Source organism: Pseudorasbora parva, chromosome 8, assembly GCF_024679245.1.
Source record: "Pseudorasbora parva isolate DD20220531a chromosome 8, ASM2467924v1, whole genome shotgun sequence".
NCBI classification, from domain to species: Eukaryota; Metazoa; Chordata; class Actinopteri; order Cypriniformes; family Gobionidae; genus Pseudorasbora; species Pseudorasbora parva.
The window spans coordinates 44,083,656-44,097,414 of record NC_090179.1 but is presented as its reverse complement, the minus strand read 5'-3'; the positions used below and the strand labels follow the sequence as shown (position 1 = coordinate 44,097,414).

Below are 13,759 nucleotides of genomic sequence, written 5' to 3'. Positions count from 1 at the left end.
ATAATTTTGACAGTGGTTAGTATGACGTTTTTGATCATAATTTCGACAGTGGTTAGTATGACGTTTTTGATCATAATTTCGACAGTGGTTAGTATGACGTTTTTGGTCATAATTTTGACTATGATTAGTATGACGTTTTTGATCATAATTTTGACTATGATTAGTATGGCGTTTTTGATCATAATTTTGACAGTGGTTAGTATGGCGTTTTTGATCATAATTTTGACAGTGGTTAGTATGACGTTTTTGATCATAATTACGACAGTTGTTAGTATGACGTTTTTGATAATAATTTTTACAATGGTAAGTATGACGTTTTTGATAATAATTTCGACAGTGGTTAGTATGACGTTTTTGATCATAATTTCGACAGTGGTTAGTATGACGTTTTTGATCATAATTTTGACTATGATTAGTATGACGTTTTTGATCATAATTTCGACAGTGGTTAGTATGACGTTTTTGATCATAATTTCGACAGTGGTTAGTATGACGTTTTTGATCATAATTTTGACTATGATTAGTATGACGTTTTTGATCATAATTTCGACAGTGGTTAGTATGGCGTTTTTGATCATAATTTCGACAGTGGTTAGTATGACGTTTTTGGTCATAATTTTGACAGTGGTTAGTATGACGTTTTTGATCATAATTTTGACTATGATTAGTATGACGTTTTTGATCATAATTTCGACAGTGGTTAGTATGACGTTTTTGATCATAATTTCGACAGTGGTTAGTATGACGTTTTTGGTCATAATTTTGACTATGATTAGTATGACGTTTTTGATCATAATTTTGACTATGATTAGTATGGCGTTTTTGATCATAATTTTGACAGTGGTTAGTATGACGTTTTTGATCATAATTTCGACAGTGGTTAGTATGACGTTTTTGGTCATAATTTTGACTATGATTAGTATGACGTTTTTGATCATAATTTTGACTATGATTAGTATGGCGTTTTTGATCATAATTTTGACAGTGGTTAGTATGGCGTTTTTGATCATAATTTTGACAGTGGTTAGTATGACGTTTTTGATCATAATTACGACAGTTGTTAGTATGACGTTTTTGATAATAATTTTTACAATGGTAAGTATGACGTTTTTGATAATAATTTCGACAGTGGTTAGTATGACGTTTTTGATCATAATTTTGACAGTGGTTAGTATGACGTTTTTGATCATAATTTCGACAGTGGTTAGTATGACGTTTTTGATCATAATTTTGACTATGATTAGTATGACGTTTTTGATAATAATTTCGACAGTGGTTAGTATGACGTTTTTGGTCATAATTTTGACTATGATTAGTATGACGTTTTTGATCATAATTTTGACAGGGGTTAGTATGGCGTTTTTGATCATAATTTTGACAGTGGTTAGTATGACGTTTTTGATCATAATTTCGACAGTGGTTAGTATGACGTTTTTGATCATAATTTTGACTATGATTAGTATGATGTTTTTGATCATAATTTTGACTATGATTAGTATGACGTTTTTGATCATAATTTCGACAGTGGTTAGTATGACGTTTTTGGTCATAATTTTGACTATGATTAGTATGACGTTTTTGATCATAATTTTGACAGTGGTTAGTATGACGTTTTTAAACATAATTTTGACTATGATTAGTATGGCGTTTTTGATCATAATTTTGACAGTGGTTAGTATGACGTTTTTGATCATAATTTCGACAGTGGTTAGTATGACGTTTTTGATCATAATTTTGACTATGATTAGTATGGCGTTTTTGATCATAATTTTGACAGTGGTTAGTATGACGTTTTTGATAATAATTTTGACAATGGTTAGTATGACGTTTTTGATCATAATTTCGACAGTGGTTAGTATGACGTTTTTGATCATAATTTTGACTATGATTAGTATGACGTTTTTGATCATAATTTCGACAGGGGTTAGTATGACGTTTTTGGTCATAATTTTGACTATGATTAGTATGACGTTTTTGATCATAATTTCGACAGTGGTAAGTATGACGTTTTTGGTCATAATTTTGACTATGATTAGTGTGACGTTTTTGATCATAATTTTGACAGGGGTTAGTATGGCGTTTTTGATCATAATTTTGACAGGGGTTAGTATGACTTTTTTGATCATAATTTCGACAGTGGTTAGTATGACGTTTTTGATCATAATTTTGACTATGATTAGTATGATGTTTTTGATCATAATTTTGACTATGATTAGTATGACGTTTTTGATCATAATTTTGACTATGATTAGTATGACGTTTTTGATCATAATTTTGACAGTGGTTAGTATGACGTTTTTGATCATAATTTCGACAGTGGTTAGTATGACGTTTTTGGTCATAATTTTGACTATGATTAGTATGACGTTTTTGATCATAATTTTGACAGTGGTTAGTATGGCGTTTTTGATCATAATTTTGACAGTGGTTAGTATGACGTTTTTGATCATAATTTCGACAGTTGTTAGTATGACGTTTTTGATAATAATTTTGACAATGGTTAGTATGACGTTTTTGATAATAATTTCGACTGTGGTTAGTATGACGTTTTTGTTCATAATTTTGACTATGATTAGTATGACGTTTTTGATCATAATTTCGACAGTGGTTAGTATGACGTTTTTGGTCATAATTTTGACTATGATTAGTATGACGTTTTTGATCATAATTTTGACTATGATTAGTATGACGTTTTTGATCATAATTTCGACAGTGGTTAGTTTGGCGTTTTTGATCATAATTTTGACAGTGGTTAGTATGACGTTTTTGATCATAATTTCGACAGTGGTTAGTATGACGTTTTTGATCATAATTTCGACAGTGGTTAGTATGACGTTTTTGATCATAATTTCGACAGTGGTTAGTATGACGTTTTTGGTCATAATTTTGACTATGATTAGTATGACGTTTTTGATCATAATTTTGACTATGATTAGTATGGCGTTTTTGATCATAATTTTGACAGTGGTTAGTATGGCGTTTTTGATCATAATTTTGACAGTGGTTAGTATGACGTTTTTGATCATAATTACGACAGTTGTTAGTATGACGTTTTTGATAATAATTTTTACAATGGTAAGTATGACGTTTTTGATAATAATTTCGACAGTGGTTAGTATGACGTTTTTGATCATAATTTTGACTATGATTAGTATGACGTTTTTGATCATAATTTTGACAGTGGTTAGTATGACGTTTTTGATCATAATTTCGACAGTGGTTAGTATGACGTTTTTGATCATAATTTTGACTATGATTAGTATGACGTTTTTGATAATAATTTCGACAGTGGTTAGTATGACGTTTTTGATCATAATTTTGACAGGGGTTAGTATGGCGTTTTTGATCATAATTTTGACAGCGGTTAGTATGACGTTTTTGATCATAATTTTGACAGTGGTTAGTATGACGTTTTTGATCATAATTTTGACAGGGGTTAGTATGGCGTTTTTGATCATAATTTTGACAGCGGTTAGTATGACGTTTTTGATAATAATTTTTACAATGGTAAGTATGACGTTTTTGATAATAATTTTGACAGTGGTTAGTATGACGTTTTTGATCATAATTTTGACTATGATTAGTATGACGTTTTTGATCATAATTTTGACAGTGGTTAGTATGACGTTTTTGATCATAATTTCGACAGTGGTTAGTATGACGTTTTTGATCATAATTTTGACTATGATTAGTATGACGTTTTTGATAATAATTTCGACAGTGGTTAGTATGACGTTTTTGATCATAATTTTGACAGGGGTTAGTATGGCGTTTTTGATCATAATTTTGACAGCGGTTAGTATGACGTTTTTGATCATAATTTTGACAGTGGTTAGTATGACGTTTTTGATCATAATTTTGACAGGGGTTAGTATGGCGTTTTTGATCATAATTTTGACAGTGGTTAGTATGACGTTTTTGATAATAATTTTTACAATGGTAAGTATGACGTTTTTGATAATAATTTTGACAGTGGTTAGTATGACGTTTTTGATCATAATTTTGACTATGATTAGTATGACGTTTTTGATCATAATTTTGACAGTGGTTAGTATGACGTTTTTGATCATAATTTCGACAGTGGTTAGTATGACGTTTTTGATCATAATTTTGACTATGATTAGTATGACGTTTTTGATAATAATTTCGACAGTGGTTAGTATGACGTTTTTGATCATAATTTTGACAGGGGTTAGTATGGCGTTTTTGATCATAATTTTGACAGCGGTTAGTATGACGTTTTTGATCATAATTTTGACAGTGGTTAGTATGACGTTTTTGATCATAATTTTGACAGGGGTTAGTATGGCGTTTTTGATCATAATTTTGACAGCGGTTAGTATGACGTTTTTGATCATAATTTCGACAGTGGTTAGTATGACGTTTTTGATCATAATTTTGACTATGATTAGTATGATGTTTTTGATCATAATTTTGACTATGATTAGTATGACGTTTTTGATCATAATTTCGACAGTGGTTAGTATGACGTTTTTGGTCATAATTTTGACTATGATTAGTATGACGTTTTTGATCATAATTTTGACAGTGGTTAGTATGACGTTTTTGATCATAATTTTGACTATGATTAGTATGGCGTTTTTGATCATAATTTTGACAGTGGTTAGTATGACGTTTTTGATCATAATTTCGACAGTGGTTAGTATGACATTTTTGGTCATAATTTTGACTATGATTAGTATGACGTTTTTGATCATAATTTTGACTATGATTAGTATGGCGTTTTTGATCATAATTTTGACAGTGGTTAGTATGACGTTTTTGATAATAATTTTGACAATGGTTAGTATGACGTTTTTGATCATAATTTCGACAGTGGTTAGTATGACGTTTTTGATCATAATTTTGACTATGATTAGTATGACGTTTTTGATCATAATTTCGACAGGGGTTAGTATGACGTTTTTGGTCATAATTTTGACTATGATTAGTATGACGTTTTTGATCATAATTTCGACAGTGGTTAGTATGACGTTTTTGGTCATAATTTTGACTATGATTAGTGTGACGTTTTTGATCATAATTTTGACAGGGGTTAGTATGGCGTTTTTGATCATAATTTTGACAGGGGTTAGTATGACTTTTTTGATCATAATTTCGACAGTGGTTAGTATGACGTTTTTGATCATAATTTTGACTATGATTAGTATGATGTTTTTGATCATAATTTTGACTATGATTAGTATGACGTTTTTGATCATAATTTTGACTATGATTAGTATGACGTTTTTGATCATAATTTTGACAGTGGTTAGTATGACGTTTTTGGTCATAATTTTGACTATGATTAGTATGAAGTTTTTGATCATAATTTTGACAGTGGTTAGTATGGCGTTTTTGATCATAATTTTGACAGTGGTTAGTATGACGTTTTTGATCATAATTTCGACAGTTGTTAGTATGACGTTTTTGATAATAATTTTGACAATGGTTAGTATGACGTTTTTGATAATAATTTCGACAGTGGTTAGTATGACGTTTTTGTTCATAATTTTGACTATGATTAGTATGACGTTTTTGATCATAATTTCGACAGTGGTTAGTATGACGTTTTTGGTCATAATTTCGACAGTGGTTAGTATGACGTTTTTGTTCATAATTTTGACTATGATTAGTATGACGTTTTTGATCATAATTTCGACAGTGGTTAGTATGACGTTTTTGGTCATAATTTTGACTATGATTAGTATGACGTTTTTGTTCATAATTTTGACTATGATTAGTATGACGTTTTTGATCATAATTTTGACAGTGGTTAGTATGACGTTTTTGATAATAATTTTGACAATGGTTAGTATGACGTTTTTGATCATAATTTCGACAGTGGTTAGTATGACGTTTTTGGTCATAATTTTGACTATGATTAGTATGACGTTTTTGATCATAATTTCGACAGTGGTTAGTATGGCGTTTTTGATCATAATTTTGACAGTGGTTAGTATGACGTTTTTGATCATAATTTCGACAGTTGTTAGTATGACGTTTTTGATAATAATTTTGACAGTGGTTAGTATGACGTTTTTGATCATAATTTCGACAGTTGTTAGTATGACGTTTTTGATAATAATTTTGACAATGGTTAGTATGACGTTTTTGATCATAATTTCGACAGTGGTTAGTATGGCGTTTTTGATCATAATTTTGACAGTGGTTAGTATGACGTTTTTGATCATAATTTCGACAGTTGTTAGTATGACGTTTTTGATAATAATTTTGACAGTGGTTAGTATGACGTTTTTGATCATAATTTCGACAGTTGTTAGTATGACGTTTTTGATAATAATTTTGACAATGGTTAGTATGACGTTTTTGATCATAATTTTGACAGTGGTTAGTATGACATTTTTGGTCATAATTTTGACTATGATTAGTATGACGTTTTTGATCATAATTTCGACAGTGGTTAGTATGACGTTTTTGATAATAATTTTGACAGTGGTTAGTATGACGTTTTTGATCATAATTTCGACAGTTGTTAGTATGACGTTTTTGATAATAATTTTGACAATGGTTAGTATGACGTTTTTGATCATAATTTCGACAGTGGTTAGTATGACGTTTTTGATCATAATTTTGACAGTGGTTAGTATGACGTTTTTGGTCATAATTTTGACTATGATTAGTATGACGTTTTTGATCATAATTTTGACTATGATTAGTATGACGTTTTTGATCATAATTTCGACAGTGGTTAGTATGGCGTTTTTGATCATAATTTTGACAGTGGTTAGTATGACGTTTTTGATCATAATTTCGACAGTTGTTAGTATGACGTTTTTGATAATAATTTTGACAATGGTTAGTATGACGTTTTTGATCATAATTTCGACAGTGGTTAGTATGACGTTTTTGATCATAATTTTGACTATGATTAGTATGACGTTTTTGATCATAATTTCGACAGTGGTTAGTATGACGTTTTTGGTCATAATTTTGACTATGTTTAGTATGACGTTTTTGATCATAATTTTGACAGGGGTTAGTATGGCGTTTTTGATCATAATTTTGACAGGGGTTAGTATGACGTTTTTTATCATAATTTCGACAGTGGTTAGTATGACGTTTTTGATCATAATTTTGACTATGATTAGTATGATGTTTTTGATCATAATTTTGACTATGATTAGTATGACGTTTTTTATCATAATTTTGACTATGATTAGTATGACGTTTTTGATCATAATTTCGACAGTGGTTAGTATGACGTTTTTGATCATAATTTCGACAGTGGTTAGTATGACGTTTTTGATCATAATTTCGACAGTGGTTAGTATAACGTTTTTGATCATAATTTTGACAGGGGTTAGTATGGCGTTTTTGATCATAATTTTGACAGTGGTTAGTATGACGTTTTTGATCATAATTTTGACAGGGGTTAGTATGGCGTTTTTGATCATAATTTTGACAGTGGTTAGTATGACGTTTTTGATCATAATTTTGACAGGGGTTAGTATGGCGTTTTTGATCATAATTTTGACAGTGGTTAGTATGACGTTTTTGATCATAATTTTGACAGGGGTTAGTATGGCGTTTTTGATCATAATTTTGACAGTGGTTAGTATGACGTTTTTGATCATAATTTTGACAGGGGTTAGTATGGCGTTTTTGATCATAATTTTGACAGGGGTTAGTATGGCGTTTTTGATCATAATTTTGACAGTGGTTAGTATGACGTTTTTGATCATAATTTTGACAGGGGTTAGTATGGCGTTTTTGATCATAATTTTGACAGTGGTTAGTATGACGTTTTTGATCATAATTTTGACAGGGGTTAGTATGGCGTTTTTGATCATAATTTTGACAGTGGTTAGTATGACGTTTTTGATCATAATTTTGACAGGGGTTAGTATGGCGTTTTTGATCATAATTTTGACAGTGGTTAGTATGACGTTTTTGATCATAATTTCGACAGTGGTTAGTATGACGTTTTTGATCATAATTTTGACTATGATTAGTATGATGTTTTTGATCATAATTTTGACTATGATTAGTATGACGTTTTTGATCATAATTTTGACAGTGGTTAGTATGACGTTTTTGATCATAATTTCGACAGTGGTTAGTATGACGTTTTTGGTCATAATTTTGACTATGATTAGTATGACGTTTTTGATCATAATTTCGACAGTGGTTAGTATGACGTTTTTGGTCATAATTTTGACTATGATTAGTATGACGTTTTTGATCATAATTTTGACAGTGGTTAGTATGACGTTTTTGGTCATAATTTTGACTATGATTAGTATGACGTTTTTGATCATAATTTCGACAGTGGTTAGTATGACGTTTTTGGTCATAATTTTGACTATGATTAGTATGACGTTTTTGATCATAATTTCGACAGTGGTTAGTATGACGTTTTTGGTCATAATTTTGACTATGGTTAGTATGACGTTTTTGATCATAATTTCGACAGTGGTTAGTATGACGTTTTTGGTCATAATTTTGACTATGATTAGTATGACGTTTTTGATCATAATTTTGACAGTGGTTAGTATGACGTTTTTGATCATAATTTTGACTATGATTAGTATGGCGTTTTTGATCATAATTTTGACAGTGGTTAGTATGACGTTTTTGATCATAATTTCGACAGTGGTTAGTATGACATTTTTGGTCATAATTTTGACTATGATTAGTATGACGTTTTTGATCATAATTTTGACTATGATTAGTATGGCGTTTTTGATCATAATTTTGACAGTGGTTAGTATGACGTTTTTGATAATAATTTTGACAATGGTTAGTATGACGTTTTTGATCATAATTTCGACAGTGGTTAGTATGACGTTTTTGGTCATAATTTTGACTATGATTAGTGTGACGTTTTTGATCATAATTTTGACAGGGGTTAGTATGGCGTTTTTGATCATAATTTTGACAGGGGTTAGTATGACTTTTTTGATCATAATTTCGACAGTGGTTAGTATGACGTTTTTGATCATAATTTTGACTATGATTAGTATGATGTTTTTGATCATAATTTTGACTATGATTAGTATGACGTTTTTGATCATAATTTTGACTATGATTAGTATGACGTTTTTGATCATAATTTTGACAGTGGTTAGTATGACGTTTTTGATCATAATTTTGACAGTGATTAGTATGACGTTTTTGATAATAATTTGACAGTGGTTACTATGACGTTTTTGATCATAATTTTGACTATGATAAGTATGACGTTTTTGATCATAATTTTGACTATGATTAGTATGACGTTTTTGATCATAATTTTGACTATGATTAGTATGACGTTTTTGATCATAATTTCGACAGTGGTTAGTATGACGTTTTTGATCATAATTTCGACTATGATTAGTATGACGTTTTTGATCATAATTTTGACTATGATTAGTATGACGTTTTTGGTCATAATTTTGACTATGATTAGTATGACGTTTTTGGTCATAATTTTGACAGTGGTTAGTATGACGTTTTTGATCATAATTTCGACAGTGGTTAGTATGACGTTTTTGATCATAATTTTGACAGTGATTAGTATGACGTTTTTGATAATAATTTGACAGTGGTTACTATGACGTTTTTGATCATAATTTTGACTATGGTTAGTATGACGTTTTTGGTCATAATTTTGACTATGATTAGTATGACGTTTTTGATCATAATTTTGACAGTGGTTAGTATGACGTTTTTGATCATAATTTCGACAGTGGTTAGTATGACGTTTTTGATCATAATTTTGACAGTGATTAGTATGACGTTTTTGATAATAATTTGACAGTGGTTACTATGACGTTTTTGATCATAATTTTGACAGTGATTAGTATGACGTTTTTGATAATAATTTGACAGTGGTTAGTATGACGTTTTTGGTCATAATTTTGACAGTGATTAGTATGACGTTTTTGATAATAATTTGACAGTGGTTACTATGACGTTTTTGATCATAATTTTGACTATGATTAGTATGACGTTTTTGGTCATAATTTTGACTATGATTAGTATGACGTTTTTGATCATAATTTTGACTATGATTAGTATGACGTTTTTGATCATAATTTTGACTATGATTAGTATGACGTTTTTGATCATAATTTTGACTATGATTAGTATGACGTTTTTGATCATAATTTTGACAGTGGTTAGTATGATGTTTTTGATCATAATTTTGACAGTGATTAGTATGACGTTTTTGATAATAATTTGACAGTGGTTACTATGACGTTTTTGATCATAATTTTGACTATGATTAGTATGACGTTTTTGGTCATAATTTTGACTATGATTAGTATGACGTTTTTGATAATAATTTGACAGTGGTTAGTATGACGTTTTTGATCATAATTTTGACTATGATTAGTATGACGTTTTTGATCATAATTTCGACAGTGGTTAGTATGACGTTTTTGATCATAATTTTGACTATGATTAGTATGACGTTTTTGATCATAATTTCGACAGTGGTTAGTATGACGTTTTTGATCATAATTTCGACAGTGGTTAGTATGACGTTTTTGATCATAATTTCGACAGTGGTTAGTATGGCGTTTTTGGTCATAATTTTGACTATGATTAGTATAACGTTTTTGGTCATAATTTTGACTATGATTAGTATGACGTTTTTGGTCATAATTTTGACTATGATTAGTATGACGTTTTTGATCATAATTTCGACAGTGGTTAGTATGACGTTTTTGATCATAATTTCGACAGTGATTAGTATGACGTTTTTGATCATAATTTTGACTATGATTAGTATGGCGTTTTTGATCATAATTTTGACCATGATTAGTATGACGTTTTTGATCATAATTTTGACCATGATTAGTATGACGTTTTTGGTCATAATTTCGACAGTGGTTAGTATGGCGTTTTTGGTCAAAATTTTGACTATGATTAGTATGACGTTTTTGGTCATAATTTTGACAGTGATTAGTATGACGTTTTTGATCATAATTTCGACAGTGGTTAGTATGACGTTTTTGGTCATAATTTTGACAGTGGTTAGTATGACGTTTTTGATCATAATTTCGACAGTGGTTAGTATGACGTTTTTGATCATAATTTTGACAGTGATTAGTATGACGTTTTTGATAATAATTTGACAGTGGTTACTATGACGTTTTTGATCATAATTTTGACAGTGATTAGTATGACGTTTTTGATCATAATTTCGACAGTGGTTAGTATGGCGTTTTTGATCATAATTTTGACTATGATTAGTATGATGTTTTTGGTCATAATTTTGACTATGATTAGTATGACGTTTTTGGTCATAATTTTGACAGTGGTTAGTATGACGTTTTTGATCATAATTTCGACAGTGGTTAGTATGACGTTTTTGATCATAATTTTGACAGTGATTAGTATGACGTTTTTGATAATAATTTGACAGTGGTTACTATGACGTTTTTGATCATAATTTTGACAGTGATTAGTATGACGTTTTTGATAATAATTTGACAGTGGTTACTATGACGTTTTTGATCATAATTTTGACTATGGTTAGTATGACGTTTTTGGTCATAATTTTGACTATGATTAGTATGACGTTTTTGATCATAATTTTGACAGTGGTTAGTATGACGTTTTTGATCATAATTTTGACAGTGATTAGTATGACGTTTTTGATAATAATTTGACAGTGGTTACTATGACGTTTTTGATCATAATTTTGACTATGGTTAGTATGACGTTTTTGATCATAATTTTGACAGTGGTTAGTATGACGTTTTTGGTCATAATTTTGACAGTGGTTAGTATGACGTTTTTGATCATAATTTCGACAGTGGTTAGTATGACGTTTTTGATCATAATTTTGACAGTGATTAGTATGACGTTTTTGATAATAATTTGACAGTGGTTACTATGACGTTTTTGATCATAATTTTGACTATGATTAGTATGACGTTTTTGATCATAATTTTGACAGTGGTTAGTATGACGTTTTTGATCATAATTTTGACAGTGGTTAGTATGACGTTTTTGATCATAATTTCGACAGGGGTTAGTATGACGTTTTTGGTCATAATTTTGACTATGATTAGTATGATGTTTTTGATCATAATTTCGACAGTGGTTAGTATGACGTTTTTGGTCATAATTTTGACTATGATTAGTGTGACGTTTTTGATCATAATTTTGACAGGGGTTAGTATGGCGTTTTTGATCATAATTTTGACAGGGGTTAGTATGACTTTTTTGATCATAATTTCGACAGTGGTTAGTATGACGTTTTTGATCATAATTTTGACTATGATTAGTATGATGTTTTTGATCATAATTTTGACTATGATTAGTATGACGTTTTTGATCATAATTTTGACTATGATTAGTATGACGTTTTTGATCATAATTTTGACAGTGGTTAGTATGACGTTTTTGATCATAATTTCGACAGTGGTTAGTATGACGTTTTTGATCATAATTTTGACAGTGGTTAGTATGGCGTTTTTGATCATAATTTTGACAGTGGTTAGTATGACGTTTTTGATCATAATTTTGACAGTGGTTAGTATGACGTTTTTGATCATAATTTCGACAGTTGTTAGTATGACGTTTTTGATAATAATTTTGACAATGGTTAGTATGACGTTTTTGATAATAATTTTGACAATGGTTAGTATGACGTTTTTGATAATAATTTCGACAGTGGTTAGTATGACGTTTTTGTTCATAATTTTGACTATGATTAGTATGAAGTTTTTGATCATAATTTTGACAGTGGTTAGTATGGCGTTTTTGATCATAATTTTGACAGTGGTTAGTATGACGTTTTTGATCATAATTTCGACAGTTGTTAGTATGACGTTTTTGATAATAATTTTGACAATGGTTAGTATGACGTTTTTGATAATAATTTCGACAGTGGTTAGTATGACGTTTTTGTTCATAATTTTGACTATGATTAGTATGACGTTTTTGATCATAATTTCGACAGTGGTTAGTATGACGTTTTTGGTCATAATTTCGACAGTGGTTAGTATGACGTTTTTGTTCATAATTTTGACTATGATTAGTATGACGTTTTTGATCATAATTTCGACAGTGGTTAGTATGACGTTTTTGGTCATAATTTTGACTATGATTAGTATGACGTTTTTGTTCATAATTTTGACTATGATTAGTATGACGTTTTTGATCATAATTTCGACAGTGGTTAGTATGACGTTTTTGATCATAATTTCGACAGTGGTTAGTATGGCGTTTTTGGTCATAATTTTGACTATGATTAGTATGACGTTTTTGGTCATAATTTTGACTATGATTAGTATGACGTTTTTGATCATAATTTCGACAGTGGTTAGTATGACGTTTTTGATCATAATTTCGACAGTGGTTAGTATGACGTTTTTGGTCATAATTTTGACTATGATTAGTATGACGTTTTTGATCATAATTTCGACAGTGGTTAGTATGACGTTTTTGATCATAATTTCGACAGTGATTAGTATGACGTTTTTGATCATAATTTTGACTATGATTAGTATGGCGTTTTTGATCATAATTTTGACCATGATTAGTATGACGTTTTTGATCATAATTTTGACCATGATTAGTATGACGTTTTTGGTCATAATTTCGACAGTGGTTAGTATGGCGTTTTTGGTCAAAATTTTGACTATGATTAGTATGACGTTTTTGGTCATAATTTTGACAGTGGTTAGTATGACGTTTTTGGTCATAATTTTGACAGTGGTTAGTATGACGTTTTTGATCATAATTTCGACAGTGGTTAGTATGACGTTTTTGATCATAATTTTGACTATGATTA

At 29.8% G+C, this 13,759-nt stretch overlaps 1 protein-coding gene across 1 annotated transcript in view; it reads left to right on the top strand.

The window, feature by feature from the left end:
- Positions 1-13,759, top strand: part of LOC137084878 (complement C1q and tumor necrosis factor-related protein 9) — a 367,307-nt gene that overhangs the window by 190,193 nt on the left and 163,355 nt on the right. The gene's annotated exons all lie outside the window — the stretch shown is intronic.